The following is a 17,719-nucleotide window of genomic DNA, read 5'->3' on the forward strand; positions in this document are numbered from 1 at the left end:
TATATCAGTAGCATATTGAATGAAGCAGTTTATAGTACTGTGAATATAATGAAAGAGCCTTTGAACTGCAGCTTAGCAAGCTTGTATTAACTTGCTTAATCAGCATGCAATCTTTGGAGTTACAAAGAAAATATTAAGATGAGTATAAATGATAATATATTGAAGAGATTTAACAGTCTGCTAATATTTAAACTTATCAAAGAGTTTAAGATTGAATTGTGAATTAAATACAGATTTCATAAGAGTTATTACAGCTTTGAAGTCTGTCATTTCATACTTATTTAATATTGATTTAATATAGATGAATTGTGAGAGCTTAATATCACTTTTATTCTTTTCAATTTTCATACTTAAGTAGTGATTTATGAGACTCAGATTCTTTACAGTGAATTAATCACTAATTTATATAAATATCTGTTCAAGAGTATTCACATCTGAGCTTATAAGTTTAATATTATTAATATATAAAGTGAGATAGATTTGAGAATCTCTTTTAAATTAGAGACTCTTATTATAATAAAAGAACTTAAAATTAATATCTTTTAGATAATTCATAAAAAGATTGAATCACAGATAGAATGCCTGTTTTAAGCTATAGACAGATTGTAGAAGTAAACAGATATAGTCAGTATTATTACTAAAACTGATCAGCTATCTCATATAGAGTTACTCATTGAGTGAGAGATCTGTGTTTAGAAACACTGTAATGAAGTCAACTTAACAGACATTTCAGTTCTTACTCACTACAACTGTAAGTATTGCATAGATGACAGAGACAGAAATAACAGATATATATGTAGTTCGGAAGAACGTACGACCGCCGGATAATAACGCGGCCGCTTCCGAACACGCTTACGAATGTAAAGAGGCCCTAGCGGCCACTAATTAATTTAGATAACATATATAAGAAGGCGGCGTACGCCTGTAATTGTACACTGACTTAAACAACCTTTGAATCACATCTGATAGCATGTCTAAAAACCAGTGAGAAGCACAGGCTTCTTCAGAGTGTGATAATTCTGCCTACAAAGCAATTCATAGTTATCACGCCAGTGTGGTTCTAAAACACCTCAAAAAAAAGATAGCATATGAAGAAGCAGTGAGCAGAAGAGCATTCAATTGATGCTGTTTTACTTATTGAGAAAAAACTTCACACTCAGGCAAATATCACATATGCAAACAGATGAGATGTGAGAAAAAGAGAATGAGAGTAATGAATCAGATTCAAAGAAGTTCACTATCTACTCAGAAGAATAAAAGAGAGATAGTCATTATTAGACTTATATAATAATAATAGAAATTATATAATGATATAATAATAGACACTGTACAATCAATGAAAAATCACTGAAATGAATATCTTCTCTAGTTAATAAAAATAACACTCTTCTCTGCTATCTGAACTGAAAGATATGCAGAATCTCTCAGAGAGTTTACTCAAAGTTGTAAGAAAAACAGCTGAGATCACTGAATCAAAATTGCAGCTTTATATATATATGAGAATTCTAAACAAGATCAAGGCCTTGCATATACAATGACAGACTGAGATAGAAGCTAAGTAACAATTGATATTCACTACAGATCAAGTATTTACTATGAAGAGCTTCACTGACACAATTATCATTATCAATAAGAATAGGGAAAACCAGGTCATAGATCTGCAGTAGAAGATTAAACACTTATATAGATAGATAACTGCACTGAATCTGAAGATTTTATCATGATTATTCATAATCTCTTCAGAAGTATACATATCATCTGAGACTGCTACATATGATGAGAATTTAAGTATGAAATATATCAAGTCAGATGATCTACTAAAGCTATTAAGCTTTAATAACAACTAAAAAAATAATACTGCAATCAGCTGACTAAGTTAGATGTGATTATATTATTAGATTAAATATAAACTCATAGACAGACAGTTAACAGAATTTTAATAAGTGTTAAAATCTGTTACATTTCTATATGAAAAAGCAAAGTAATTATAAATAATGAGTGAAAAGATAAATCTCATAGATCTGAAGCAGTATTCATTCTTATAAATATGGAATAAGTTTTCAAATGAATCTTACACAAGTTTAAGAAAGTGAATATATAAAATAAGTATTATAAATACTTCACTGAGTATAGATAAGTAGATAATCTTATATTATACTTTATATACTTCAGCTTACACTATCTTATATTGAATAAAGAGCTTTTAACATCTTTCTATTTATAGATCTTCATTCATAATCTTATATCTGAGTTAAGAGTGAAATGAAAATACTTAATCTCATAATCAGATACAGTGAGAGAAGCATATAATATTCTCTTTATATAGAAATAGATAAGTCAGCTGTAATAGAAAATACTGTAATCAAGTATATCTTAGCATAATCAGACTTCTATAATACAAGTTATACACTTAAATACAATGAATTTAGATTTGAATATCATTATTAAAGCACTGAATTCTCTGAAAAAGAAATCCTCTAAGTGAAAATCTTGATATTATAAGTATCAAGCTTGCTTCAACTGCAGATATTAAAATCATGATATAAAAGATTACACACAGTGTACATAGTTAAGAGAAATAAGAGAGTTAAAAAACTAGCAGAATCAGTAAGCTCAGAGACACTCACTGATATTCTATGAAAAGTCTTCAAAGTTAAAGAGATACTCACATTAGATAATTCTCTGAATTCTATAAATATTAAGAGAAAGCAGACTTCTGAATAAGATGCAGATAAGAATGAAGAAGCAGATACTTATCTCAATATTTTAAGATCTAAAATATTAATGTATAGAGAATACTTGAGTAAGAATTAAGAGATGACTGTAAAAGTATTAACAGATACAGAAGCTTCTATATAATATATTAATAATTCTATAATCTGAAGACTGAAAGAGGTCTATTAAGTGAAGAATTCTCCATATATAAGATTGTCTGATAATTAATATTTAATATTATCTGTAAGAGTAAGAGTTTTCTTATACTTTGAAGAATAATCTTACTAATTTGAGTGTGAGAGCTGAAGAACATGAAATACAACCTTATTCTCAGACTTAATTGATTTCAGAGATTCAATCTGCAGATTCAATGATATACATATTATATATGATTAATTAATAGAAAGAAAACAGTTCATATAATTCTATTAACTGATATGAGAAGAACATTTCATGTCTCTGATATAGAAGAGTTAAATCTGCTTACATATTAATAAGTAAAGAGAACAATTCACAAGACCTTATTCAAAAGTATTCTGTATATCATACAGCATCTGAAAGTGAAGAAAACTAAGATAAAGAATATACAGAAGAATAAGCATATAAAGAAACTTCTGAAGAAGTATGAAAAAATCTTTTAAACAGATCTTTCATCAGAATTGTCACTAGAATGAGAATTCATATATGAGATTAATATAAGAGATATGAAATCAGTCAATCAAAATGCATACTCTCTGTTACAAACATATCTTGAGAAACAGAAGTATCAGATCACAGACCTTCTAGAACATAGTCTTATATAACTCTTATTAAGCACATGAGATTTCTCAGTTCTATTTATGAAAAAGACAGAAGAGAAGTAATTATTATATTATTATTATTCTTCAATTATAGATGTATGCAGTCAGAGACTATGATATCTACCTGAGAACCTTTAGTTCTCAGGGTTTTTCCTTATATCTATAGAGTCAACTATTATACACTTATCAATTTCAGATATGCAAAATCAGAAAATTCCAGCCCAGAATACAAAAACTGTTTACAAATTGCAGTATTTCAACACCTATTAATACTTTGAAACCATTTGAAAACATTATGACAAAGGAAAAGAGAACATAGTCCTAAAGATAGACACATTAAATAGATAGATAGAAAAGAACAGAAAGAAACAAGTACAGTAAAGAAAGATTATAAAAAAATAAAATTATTAAAAGATAGTGTATAGCTGTTTTAACAGACTATATCTAATCAATTTCCATCTCTTCATATTCAGATACTTCTGAGTTAAGCCATTTTCTTATAGCTGCTTGAGTTTCTGATAGAAAGTCTATTAAGTATTTAAGTTCTGTCTCAGTTGAGAATAAGAACCTCATATTTAATTGATTTAAATCATACTTCTTCTTTAATCTAACTCTGAGACTATTGTATAATACACAATGCATTACAATATACTCAGGATTCTCATTTGTATTACAGAATGAGCACTCTGTTGAATCAAATCTATCATCAAATCTTTGTATATAGAATTTGAAATAATCATGTCCTAGTTTTAGCTGAATTATGAATGAGAACATTTTCTTTTTGCATTTAATTGAACAAGATTTTCACTTTGATTTTGTCTCAAATCTTGAATAATGTATACTCTTCTTTTGTTTCTGTCAGCTTTCATTTCACTTGTTTAAATAAGATTCTTTTATCTTTCTCTTTATGAAAGATCAGGACACTGTTTTTTGAACAGATCTGCTTAATTCTGAACCCTTTTTTGCAGCTGAATCAGCCAATTCATTGCCATGAATATTCATATGAGCAGGAACCCAATGCAGGTGAATTATCAGTTTAGATATTCTTCTCTTTTGAATTTTCAAAACAGAGTTTAAAATCAGGTCAAGATTCATTTGATCATTATAAATCTGACTATTTCTAAGTCTTTTTAAAGCAGCTTGACTATCAGAGAATATTCATGCCTCTTTCAAACTATTTCCTCTTTTATGAGATTTTATTTCAATGAGTTTGAAAGCTTTCACTATTACAAATAGTTCAGCATCAAAGACTTCACATTCACAGCCTAGATTTCAGAAATCTGAGATAAAATTGATATTATCTTCAGTATAAGCAATGCCTGCATTTAATCTATTCAAATTCTCATTTTTTGAGTCATCTGAGTAAATCAGAATAGAGTCTTTTATATTGATTGTAGAGATCTTCTTCAAATACTGTTCATATTCTCTCTCTTTAGATAGTTCACTTATTTGTAAGTCTATGAGAGATTTCAGCTTTTCTCTTCAGAGAGATATCTTCTCATGATTAATTTTCTCAACATTTAATGAAGAAAATTGATTCTTAATAAGTGAACATAGTCTATACAGTTGAGAGGGCATTTTCTTTAAAGCATTATTCTCATTTCAATCAAGAAATCTATTTCAATTCAGTTCATTTCCTGAGTTAACTGATGAAAATGAAGAAGAGACTCTTTCTCTGATTATATGATTTGAGCTCATCTTTATGACTCTCAGAGCATAGTTTATACAGGTCTTTTCAAATTGAATAGCAGGAGATGGAATTGAGACTTCAATTTCCATTGCTTTAATAGAAGATGATTTGAATGCTCTCAGAATTCTTCTCAAAGCTCTGTTTTATAGACTTTGAAACAGTTCAGTGAAGTTATCTTGATTGTTTTATTAAACTTGAACTTCATAATCAGCTACTGAGATAATACAGGCTATGTACAACTGTCTCATAGCCTGAAAAGATAAACCTCTCTCAGTATTTGATAGTCTGATTATACTATTCAGTAGTCTCTCTGCCTTGATGATTCTTTGTTGAATATGATATTTAAAATTCAACTTAGAGTTTAATCATACTTCTAGTCATTTGACATTCAAACTGGGTTTAATCTCTTTATTCAGAAGAGTTAGACTTAGTTCTTTCTCATTAAATCTGAGAAAAAAGTGAATTAACTCAGTTTTATTCATATTAAATTGAATTAGATTGATATCTGCTCTAACAAAGATTTTCTTTACTGCTTTCTCAATCACTTCTAAATTCTCTTTGATTGTCTTTGAACTGTAGAGAAGACTAATATCATCTACATAACTTAGAGATCTCACTATTTTCATCTCTCTATTCTTGAATAAATATGCAGTGTATATTGCAAATAAAACAGATGAGATTGAAGATTCTTATAATACTTCTATTTTTATCTCAGTTTTATCTTGTTTTCTTTCATCAAAGAATAGTTATATAATTCTTTTAGACATGAAATAATTAACTCATTTTATTAGAGAAAGTAACAGTTTTAACATCTTCAAAGTTTGAATCATCTTAGACTTTGAAACATGATTAAATGCATCTTTTATATCAATAAAAACTGCAGTTGAGACCAGGTCTTCATACTTTGCTACTTGAATATCATGAAGAACTGAGAGAATAGTGTTAATTACAGAACATTGTTTTCTATCTTTCATTTATTCATTAAATAGAAGAGAATTACTAATAGAGCTTATAAAAGATAATCTAGTAGCTATTATCTTTTCTAGAACTTTTTTTAAATAGTTTAACAGAGATATTACTCTATATAACTTAGAAACTGAAGCTTTTCTATTAGATTTTACAAGGATTACTTCAGTAGCTTCTCTCCAGCATTCAGAATGATAATCATTTCTTAAGAGATTGAAAAAGAGCTTAAAATATTCATTCTTCAAGTAGAAATATGTGTTTTGAATAATTTAATGATTAATTGAATCAGGCCCTGCAGCAGTTTTAATTGAACTTAAGAATATTACTAACTCTAGTTCATCACCTGTAAGCTCAGGTTATTCTCAGTTATTTTCATCAATAGATTTATGAAATGACATATTCTTCTCTTCTAAATGTGATGAGTTTTGAAAGAGAATTCTCATAAAAGCTTGATATTTTTCCTCAAAAGAGTTTGCTGTATACAATTCATTCTGAAATTCATATTCTAAGATTGAAAGCTTTGCTACACTTCTTGTTTTAGTATAGTTGAAGACTTTAAAAACCTCTTTTTCTTATACTTCTTCAAGAAATTTGTTCTAGCAATCTGTTTTGACTTTTTTAATATCTGAAAAATATTCATTTTGAATAGCTTTGAACTCTTCATTAGATATTAAGTTATTCTTTCACTCTCTCTTAGCAGTGACTAGTTACTTTCTTTTAGAAGTGATATTCTCATTTCATCAAGATTTGAAATACTCAGAAGACTTTTTCTTTGAAATATTTTCTTTAATACTTGTTAGAAGAATAGATGTAATCAGCTTTGCTCTATTCTCAAGTATTTCATTTGAGATATCTTGACTTTGATTTCAATAAAGCTCACTCTGTCTTTCAGATTTCAGCTGTTTTACTCTTTCTTCAACTGCTTTTCAATCAGCTCTTTCAAAGTTATACTAATTCAAGAGAAGAGGATTTTCACTTCTTTGTTTTTCACTCAGTTCAATATCAAATTGAATGATCTCATGACCTGATTCTGAGGTTTCATTTGAATTAACAAACCAGTTTATAAGTCTCTTTTCAATTAGATTTTGTGATATGAAAGTTAGATCTATAATAGATTTCTGTTTCATATCTTTTCTAAAGAATGTTTGTTGATCAGACTTGTTAACTAAATCTATTGAATACTTAAAAGTTCATTCAATCAGTTTATCTGCTCTTACTGCTCTTATACACTCTGAGTTTTATCAGAGATAATGTGCATTGAAGTCTTCTGCAATTATAGAGTTTTTTAAGAGAGTTATATTCAAAAATCCTCTATCAATTATTCAGATATTGTTGTTTTCTTTCAATGACTTTTCATTATAGATATTTATAAGTTGAATAGTATTAAACTCATTCTCTTTATCTATAATATCACTCACTAGAATATCAGAGTCAGATATGATATCAAATCTCAAATTAAATTAATATCTTGATCTTTTTCTCTCATAGATCACTACTCTTGATTTTATCTCAGATTTTTCAGAGAGAAAGTAGTAATAGCTTGAATAAGAAATGATATACTTTTACTCAGTATCAAAGTTTGATTCTTGAAGAAGTACAAAGTCAACTTTTTATTCAAATACAATCTGAAGATAAGAATAAATATAATTTGAGTTTCTATTCACATTATTTTGAATAAATGTGATTTTTGAAGAGTTTTTAAACTTTTTTTATTCTTTTTGTTATATATTCATACTAAGAGAGAGTAGAGATAGAGTAGAATCTAATTTCTATCATCAGATAGTAGATTATAACTATTTTGAAAAGTAGAAATCTCAACTGCTTGCATTATATCTAGTTTATTATCAGAGTCATTTCTCAATTCTCTAATCTTAACAGAAGTTTAAGAATTCAAATTCTATTTACACTTAGCTAAAGAGTTGAAGTTTGAAGATCTAGATAGTTGAGAATTTCTTCTTTTTAAGCTTATAGTTGTAGATTTACTAGCTTGACTTTTCTCTTCAGTTTTAGATTCACTTTGAGCTTCATCTTTTCTTCAGTTCTTCTGAGTTCTTGAAGTAAATACACATTCTTTTGAGCTAGATGCATGTTTTTCTTTGCAATTGAAGTACTTAAGCAGAGTATATTAACATATTTCATCTCTTTTTAAGCATGTTTTATAATTATACTCACTAGTTTTATAATCTCTAGCATAGAATGCATATTTTGAGTCTCTGAAATAAGAGATTGTAAAGTGTTCATATCTTTGACAGTTTAAACACTGTGTTTGAGCTTTGAGATTCATTCTTGAGTCTTTGTATTCATGAACTCTCATTTTCAAATCTGCTACTCTTACTTTAGAGATTCTTGATTATTTAAATGTTTTTGTATATACTAGAATAGAGACATTTCTTCTACTCTATCTGAACTTAATTGAATTAAGTCATACAGGCTCTTTTCTCAGTTGAATAGAATTGTATTCTTTCAATTCATTTTTAAGAAATAGCATTTCTTTCTCACAGTCAAAGATTTCAACTGAAATATTATGAAGAATGAATTTATCTCACTTTTCATCTCTCTCAGATAGAATTGTTGTATTTAACAGAGATTCTACTGCTGACTTTCAGAGATTCTCATTCTGAATAAGAAATTCTGCACTGAATTCAGGCATTGTGATCAGAATGATGAAGTTTTCAAAGAAGAATAACTCAATTGAAGCTATAACTGGTTTTTGAACTTTAATATCAGTTATTAACTGAGAAAAGAACTGCTGATTAATTTCATTTCTAATTCTGAAAATGAGGTTTGAGTTTAGCTTATTTCTCTGCAATATGTCCTGATTTGAGACTTTGAGAATAAGTCTTCTATTTCTGAAGATTTGAAGATTTTTCTCTTTTTGCATTTTTTTCTCCACTCTTCTATTAATAGAAGTATGAGCAGTATTCTCTACGGGCGCTAGCCACCGCAGGATGCACCTTAAGCTAATTACATTTAACCCCCTATAATTAACCGACCACCGCGTCCGTCTCTCGGGCCAGCCACTAATTTCCAGGGGTGTTAGTTAGTGGCTGTCACCGCTCACTTGGTGGTGTACACACTAAGCTTCTGATTGCTGATCTCAGCCTCATTAGCTGCTCATAGGCCTATCAATCAGTCATCATGGCCTTGCCTCATGTTAGGGACTAATCATAGGCTTGATGACTGCAGTTCTTCCTGCCAGTATTAGGGCTTAGCAGTGAGCTTACAGACTCTAGTCTATCAGAGTGCTCTGTCTAGGGCCTAGATATGTATCTAGACCTGCTAGTCAGATGGTTTTCAAAATCATTCTCTGTATTTGAGAGAGAGCTAGGCTCTGATGACAGCCCTAGTTAGAGACTCACTTAAGTAGTGTATAATCACTACATTAGGCTTGGCTCTACATTGTTAGAACCTTGACAGGTGCACAGTAGAATAGTGAGACATTGACATCTCATACCAGCCCTGGTGAGTGTTCGCAGGATCTTGCTTAACTAGTGGCTTGGCTTGCAGTAGGGAGTTCTAGCCCGCACCAAGCCTTACTAATTAGGCTCAGCTCCTATTACATGAGGGCTTTCATGGGTAAGAAGTGGCAGGTGCCAGCGATGAGATTTGAACCCACGCACCTCTAATGTGTGCGGCCTTGGTTACCAGTCTTACCAACTGGGCCACGCTGGCAGAAGAGAAGTAATGAATGTGTATTAATTATCAAGCACTTAACAAGCTTACAATCAAGAATGAATATTCACTGTTATAAATTTAATAACAGTTGAATACACTCAGAAATACTTAATATCTATTAAAGATTAATCTTCTCTCAGAATACTGACAGATCTGTATAGACAAACTATCAGTACTGTAAATTACATTTAATATATAATGAGAGAAGTTTGAATTTCTGATAATATTATTCAGTCTGATAAATGCACTCATTATCTTTTAAATAATGATAAATACAATTCTTTATAAATAGAATAAAATCTTGTATCTTATATATCTAGATAATATTCTAATCTTCTTAAACTTATATAATAAATATCTGAAGTATCTCAATGAAGTGCTTATAACTCTAACAGAGTATAAGCTCTATATTAAATCAATCAAGTATGTGTTTCAAATGAAAGAGTTGAAGTTTATAGAATATGTAGTAAGTCATAACTGTATACATTACATCTTAGAGAAATTGAATATCATAGCAAATTAACTACAGCTAAGAAATGTACATTATATACAACAGTTTCTTAAGTTAATCTTATACTATTACAGATTCATCAAGATTTCATATAAATAACTATATCACTCTCAGATCTATTAAGAAAAATAGATACAAATCTGTGAAAGAAGAAGTTTTATTCAATTATCTGAAATACTGTGTATGAAGAGATCTTTCTCACTCTGAGAAAATATATAATAATATTCTCAGTACTTATTCAATCAGATTATAATAAACCTTTCTACATTAAAACAGACATATCTGAATAAGCTATCAGAGACACTCTTTTACAGATAAGTAAGAATAGCAAGCTGCACTCAGTGATATATAATAATAGAAAACTATCAGATACTGAACTCAATTACTCAGTGTATAAAAAGAAATTGCTGATAATTAAGCACATACTGATATTATAAGATAGATATATTAACAACAGACATATAATAACAGTGATTATAAATTAGAAAAGTCTCATCTATTTACAATTAATAATAAAATCATTCAAATACTTAGTATATTGAATCTCAGAGTTTTAAGCATACAATCTTTATATTAAATAATAAATGAGATGAAACACTGTAATATCTGATACAATCAGTCACAGACCTGATTTCATGAGTAAGAATTCTGTGAATTAGATATAAGAGAAGCTCACATTAAACACACTGAGAGAATGCAAGAAATCAGAATAAGTGAATATAATAATCTCTCACTTAAAGAACAGTAAGATAGCAGAAGATAAGCATCTTATAAAAGTAGTAGAAGAGATGCTTCTCAACTTCAAGCTGAGAAAATTGAAAAATTATATTATATTTTATTATAATCTAGAATATGCAGAAGCTTTCTATCTGAAACATTTATTTAGACACAACTTAGTAACTTATATGTATAAGAAATTCAGTCACTTAGAAAGTTCTGAACTCATGAGTATACTTAAATCAAGAGTATACTGATCAAGCATGACTGAGAACATTCAGATATATACTTATAAGTATCTGAATTATCAGATTATGAAAGAATCTAAGAAAGAGTTAGAATATAAAAAAGTATAATATCAGATAAAATGTATAATATAATTATTCAAATAATGAGAGATAGATCTTATAGATATATTACTGTAAATATTAAATGAAAATCATTGAATAATCACTGCTATTGACTACACTACTGACTGATGAGTTATAAAAGCAGTTTCAGAGATAATAGAGAAGATAATAATGAAGTTTCTATATAATAAGATCTATATCAACTATGAAATACTGTGTGAGATTCTAACTGATAACAGTGCAAACCTTGTAGAAGAAGTAGTAAGGCATTTTATAAGTTAGTTATAGATAAGATATTATAGAATAATATCATATCATCTGCAGATAAATAGAAAGATGAAACACTTGAATGAAATTCTGAGTATCATGCTAATAAAATATCTAGTGAGTAAGTCTACAAGACTATGAGATGAATATCTCAGACAGATGCTATTAATCACATGAATTCAGCAGTATGCAGTCTTTAAGTATTTATCATTTTATCTGTTATATGAATTGTATCTGCGCATTTCAGAGAATGTTTTGAAAAAGCTGAGAGAGAAAACAGCAGTTGCAGACACAACAGTCATGAACACAGTAGTCACAGACATGGAATTGAGATTGAAACAGATCAGTTATGCATATATAAAAGCTAATAAGTTACTTCTGAACTGAGTAATTCAATCAAAAAGAATACAAGACTCACTGATTAAGAAATTGAGTCTCAAGATAAGAATATGAGTTCTTGTATACAATGAGAGTTCTGAGAAGTTTCAATCTAGATAATTTGAGCTCTATAAAATACTCAAATCATATTCTCTGAGAATATACACATTGAAGGAATCAGAGAGACAGATCTTATATAACTTAATAAATAATTCACATCTTATAGAGATAAAGATGCAAGATCTGAGCAGATTATAGTTATTCACAGCACTATTATTAATATTGAAAAAGAAGAGACTTATAATTAAAAACTCTTATAAAGTAAGAGAAATCATAGACACTTATAAATCAGATAATCTCACTTATTTCAATCTTTTTATAATTATAAGAAAAGAATGAGAAGCAATGAAGAAATTAGATAAATATCACACTTCAATAAGTAATAAAACTGTAGTCAGTCATATAATAACACATCACAGACAGTGAGTATAATACAGTAAAGAGTGATCTCAAAGTAGCAGACTTATACATGAATCAGATCACAGAGGAAAAAGAAATTCAGAGTTAAATTTAACTGTTTATATCAGTTTAATTACAGAAATATCAGAGAATAAAACATCCGAAACATTTACAGACATGTGAGATCAAGTCATCTCAATCTCTGAGAATACTCAGAGATTGAGTGAGATTAGTTTCAATGAGCTGTTCACTGTAGTAGTCTGAGCAGGCAAAGAGAGATAGTATAATACATGAGATAGAATTATAAGAGATGAAAGCTGCTGAACCTAGTCACTGAATACTGTATTATATAGAGGTCATATAAGAGTAGTAACTAGCAGATAAAGAAAAAGTGTAAGAAAAGAAAAGATAATAACTTAAGAGATAATAAATTAACTATCAACTGTAAGAATCAACTATAAAAAAGACAAATATTATCATATATATCTTATTCATTTTCATACATCACATATTTAATCTATTTTCAACATCACATCACATAAAAAACACTAAAAATAAAGGAAATCTCAAAACTCAAGATCTGTAAGAAATTCAAGAGTTATAAGTCACTCTGATAATAATACTATACATATCTCTGATTCCTCTACTGCTCTGTATACAACATTGATATCATTTATTACAAGATTGACTAAAATGTCAATATAGAAATGTGTACACATATATGTAGAAAAATTGAAGAAGAGCACAGAATCCGCAGAATCAAAAGCCAGAGTAGAGAGAGTAAAGATGAAAGAAACTGAAGAAGAAGAGAGCATAGAACTGAATAAATAACAGCAGAAGTTACTCAGAGTCAAACACTTACAATCTAATATGCATACAACCTTACTCACAGAGAACATGTTGAGAGAGAAAATAACAGAAGAAGCTTGAGAGTAGAAGAGAATAGTCTCAGCAGTATTGTCATCTTCAGAGATTACAATGATCTCTAGCACTGAAGCAACTAAGAATTATTATTAGTATATAAAATCATAAAATCAGTGATGAGAACAGTTACTGAATAAACATCTACTGATCTTAGAATTATACATAAAATTACAACACATACAAGGCTTCTCGGAAAAAGAGATAGAGATATGAGAAAATGCAGAAAGAAGAACACAGTATATGAACAGCTCATTCTCATAACAATATTTCAGACAAGATATATAAGTCTCACACTCACACATGTAAAAGAGTACAACATCTATATTCTCATTTTTAAAAACACAGATATTCTTCATCTGTATCACAAAGTCAGACAATAAATATCAGAGAATAGACTAATACAAATGTATTATTTCAAAGAAATTCATCAGAGCAGATATACTCATAATATTAAACTTTACAGTTGTAAAAAGTTCCTTGATATTCATAGACATTACAACTTTATATACAATAAAACTCATAACAATTTCATCTAGAAAAATCAGCATTAGAAGAGAAGAAGAAAAAGAAAAAGACTTATAATCTTAACACTGTTAAGAAGAAGAATAATTCTTCAGTATGAATAAATAATTACTTTATTATAAATATTTAAAATAAATGTAATAATCAGCATCTATAACTGAGCTTCAGATAGTTATATTATACATAGTCTTTATACAATAAATTGTTCTAGAGATTAGTAAAAAGAGCAGAAGTATACACACGGAGAAACATAGTTCACTAAGTCTACACAATATCATCTTGAAATGAGAAGAGCTAGTAACAGTAACAGAAGTAGCAGAGACAGAAGTAGCAGAAGTGAAAATAGCAGAAACAGAGATAGCAGAAGTGAGAGAACAGAATACAGAGACAAGTGTAGAAGATTGAGAAGAAGCAGCAGAAGAGACAGAGAGAGACATGAGAGACTCAGTTATATATAACACAGACAATTTCTTCATTATCACATTTATTAAGTTATTAATTAATAATTCAATATTAAGGTATTCACTATCATCAGCAGATACAGATCTGTGAATACATGAAGATTCTACATGAATAAAAATAAATATATCAGCATCTACATTTATACAGAATTATGTCAGAAAACACAATTAGATACCTGCTAAGAAGAAAAGAGTGAAGAGTATATAAGAAGATGAAGAAGATGTATCATTCATAATAATACATTCTGATAATTGTTAGAAAAACAAATCCTGGTCATATTTTACAACACATTTCACTTACTGCTAACAAACTGTTCAGTACAGACACTAAAATGATGCTCAAACTGTTATACAGATTTTCAACCACTTCATCACAAACTCGCTCAATTTTTCGAATAGGAACCCGCTGATAGATTCATCGAAAAGCCCTCAATTATATAAGCATTTTAACCACATCGCCGACTGCATACCCCGTGTGGTGGTGGAGTTATCTAGCCAAATATGAACCAGACATTGTTCAAAACTCCTGTGTGGAATTATCCCCTGTTCATTCCTATCACATTACAATCCCAGGCCAAATTGCCATACAAATTGTAAGATGAAGAGACCTAGTCATATGCATCAATCTTCTTGATTTTGAAAGATTCTTAATCTATAATTGTGAAGATATCTGAGAAGCAATCTCTGTGAAAACCCTGTCTATCTTTAATGTTTTAAAACATCAACACTAAGTCTCACTCTCATATCCCTCTTCTCAATCTGACTCATTCTGAGCAGAAAAATACAAAAAGATATCTTAGTAATAATATTAAGTATATAATTAATAAATATATCTGAAGTGTAATCTCTGTAAGAACTTTATCTGTCTTTGATGTATCAAGACATCAATACTAAGTCTCATTCTCATACTGCTTCTTTCAATCTAGCTTATTTCTGACAGAAAAATATAAAAAGATATCTCAGCAACAGTATTCATATATAATCAGCAGATAATAACATATTATACTATAAATCAGTATATCTAAGATCTGACTGAGTCATGATCTCTGCATAGTAGAGATATATAATCTACTTTAATATCTCTCATATTCAATAGATTCCGTTAGAAAGTTGAGGACCGCAATTCTAGATTTCTATTGAATTTTAGAATTAACTCCTTTATAATAATATCATTGGCAAAATCTTCTTCTATTAGATGATAATAATCAGGTTCTCCTCTACCTCCCAATAATAATTTTTATATTATTATATAGAAACAGACTTATATTCTTTATAATATCAAGACTCTGAAGAGAGAAAGTCTTGATAGAGAATATACAGTATATGACGGGCTGCGCCCGATCAATCATATAGACTATTTCATTACACTCCACAGATTCCGCCGAAAGCTCCGATCCTCAGTCCCCAATTCTCAGCTGAAAAACCCATGGAATTTCTATTCTTCCGCCTTGAAGCTTCACTGCACACATGTATAAATACTCACTCTGATCACTGATTCCTGTACTTTCTCTTTCTTTCCATCTCTAATGTTTTCCACCTTTGTTATATAAGACCTATAAATATTATACTGATCTATTCGGCGTAGGCCTCTTACACTTGAAAAACATTGAAGAAGGAAAGAGAGAGAAAGTGCGGGAATCAGTGATTGAAGTGAGTATTTATACACATACACAGTGAAGCTTCAGAGTGAAAGAATAGAAATTTCATAAGTTTTTCAGCTAAGAATCAGTGACCGAGAATTGAAGCTTTCAGCAGAATCTGTGAAGTGTAATAGAGTAGTCTATATGATTGATCAGATGCAGTCTGTCACATTAATCCTTTCTTTTCAGAAGTGATATAGAATTGTAAGTGTATAGTTTTCATTAGTCAAGAGCTGCTGTCTCAGATAATACAGAGCTCAGAGTTCAGGTTAGATAATTATAGTTAACTCATTTCATAAAATATTATCAGCTGCAGCTGTAGAATCTCTTATTGAGATTATCTTCAATCTCTTATTTAAGTTTATTATCTTCTTCTATAATCTCTGACAGCTGTCAGTTGAAAGTCAGTTGAGAAGAGAATAGATTAATGATGATACAGCAGAGTAAGCTTATATAAAAGATATTATAAATCTCTGATAATATGTTAAGATAGTAGTTATAACTGTCTAGAACTTCTATCACTTTATACTTAGTATAATGATAATTCAATATATAAGATGAGTGTGTAATCTGTATATTCTTAAGATTCAATCATATCAGATCTTCTATCTTATATTATTGAATAAGATCTCAGTGAACATTGATTCAATTGTCTTAATCTTGTTTAGTTATTATTATTATTATTATTATTATTCTTCAATTATAGATGTATGCAGTCAGAGACTATAACATCTACCTGAGAACTTTTAGTTCTCAGGGTTTTTCCTATGTCTGTAAAGTTAACTATTATACATTCATCAATTTCAGATATGCAAAATCAGAAAATTCCAGCCTAGAATACAAAAACTGTTTACAAATTGCAGTGTTTTAACATCTTTTGATACTTTGAAATCATTTGACAATATCATGACAAAGGAAAAGAGAAAAAGAACACAGTCTCAAAGATAGACACATTAAATAGATAGTATAGAAAGAAATTGAAAGAAAAAGATAAAGAAAAAGATAAAGTAAAGAGAGACTATAACAAAACAAATTATTAAAAGAGAGTGTATAGCTGTTTTAACAGACTATATCTGATTGATTTCCTCCTCTTCATATTCAGATAATTCTGAATTTAGCCATTTTCTTATAGCTGCTTGAGTTTCTGATAGAAAGTCTATTAAGTATTTAATTCCTGTCTCAGTTGAGAATAAGAATCTCATATTTAATTAATTTAGATCATACTTCTCTTTCAATCTGGTGCTGAGACTATTGTATAATGCACAGTGTATTACAATATGCTTAGAATTCTCATTTGTATTGCAGAATGAGCATTCTGTTGAGTCAAATCTATCATCAAATCTTTGTATATAAGATTTGAAATAGCCATGTCCTAGTTTCAGCTGTATTATAGATGAGAATATTTTCTTTTTACATTTAATTAAACAAGATTTCCACTTGGGTTTTGTTTCAAATCTTGAATAATGTATACTCTTCTTTTGTTTCTGTCAGCTTTCATTTCACTTATCTAAACAAGATTCTTTTATTTTTCTCTTTATAAAAGATCAGGACACAATTTTTTGAATAGATCTGCTTAATTTTACATTCTTTTTTACAGCTGAATCAGTCAATTCATTATCATGAATATTCATATGAGCAGGAACT

The 17,719-nt window shown here is 29.1% G+C and overlaps 1 pseudogene across 1 annotated transcript; it reads right to left on the reverse strand.

Annotated features, from left to right (window-relative positions):
* Window positions 1-9,762: 9,762 nt before the first annotated feature.
* On the reverse strand, window positions 9,763-9,843 carry BDBG_18012 (annotated as a pseudogene). The gene has a single exon. The product of its transcript is annotated as a tRNA-OTHER (tRNA).
* Between the last annotated feature and the right edge of the window lie 7,876 nt (window positions 9,844-17,719).

This window comes from Blastomyces gilchristii, assembly GCF_000003855.2.
Source record: "Blastomyces gilchristii SLH14081 genomic scaffold supercont1.42, whole genome shotgun sequence".
Taxonomy (NCBI): Eukaryota; Fungi; Ascomycota; class Eurotiomycetes; order Onygenales; family Ajellomycetaceae; genus Blastomyces; species Blastomyces gilchristii.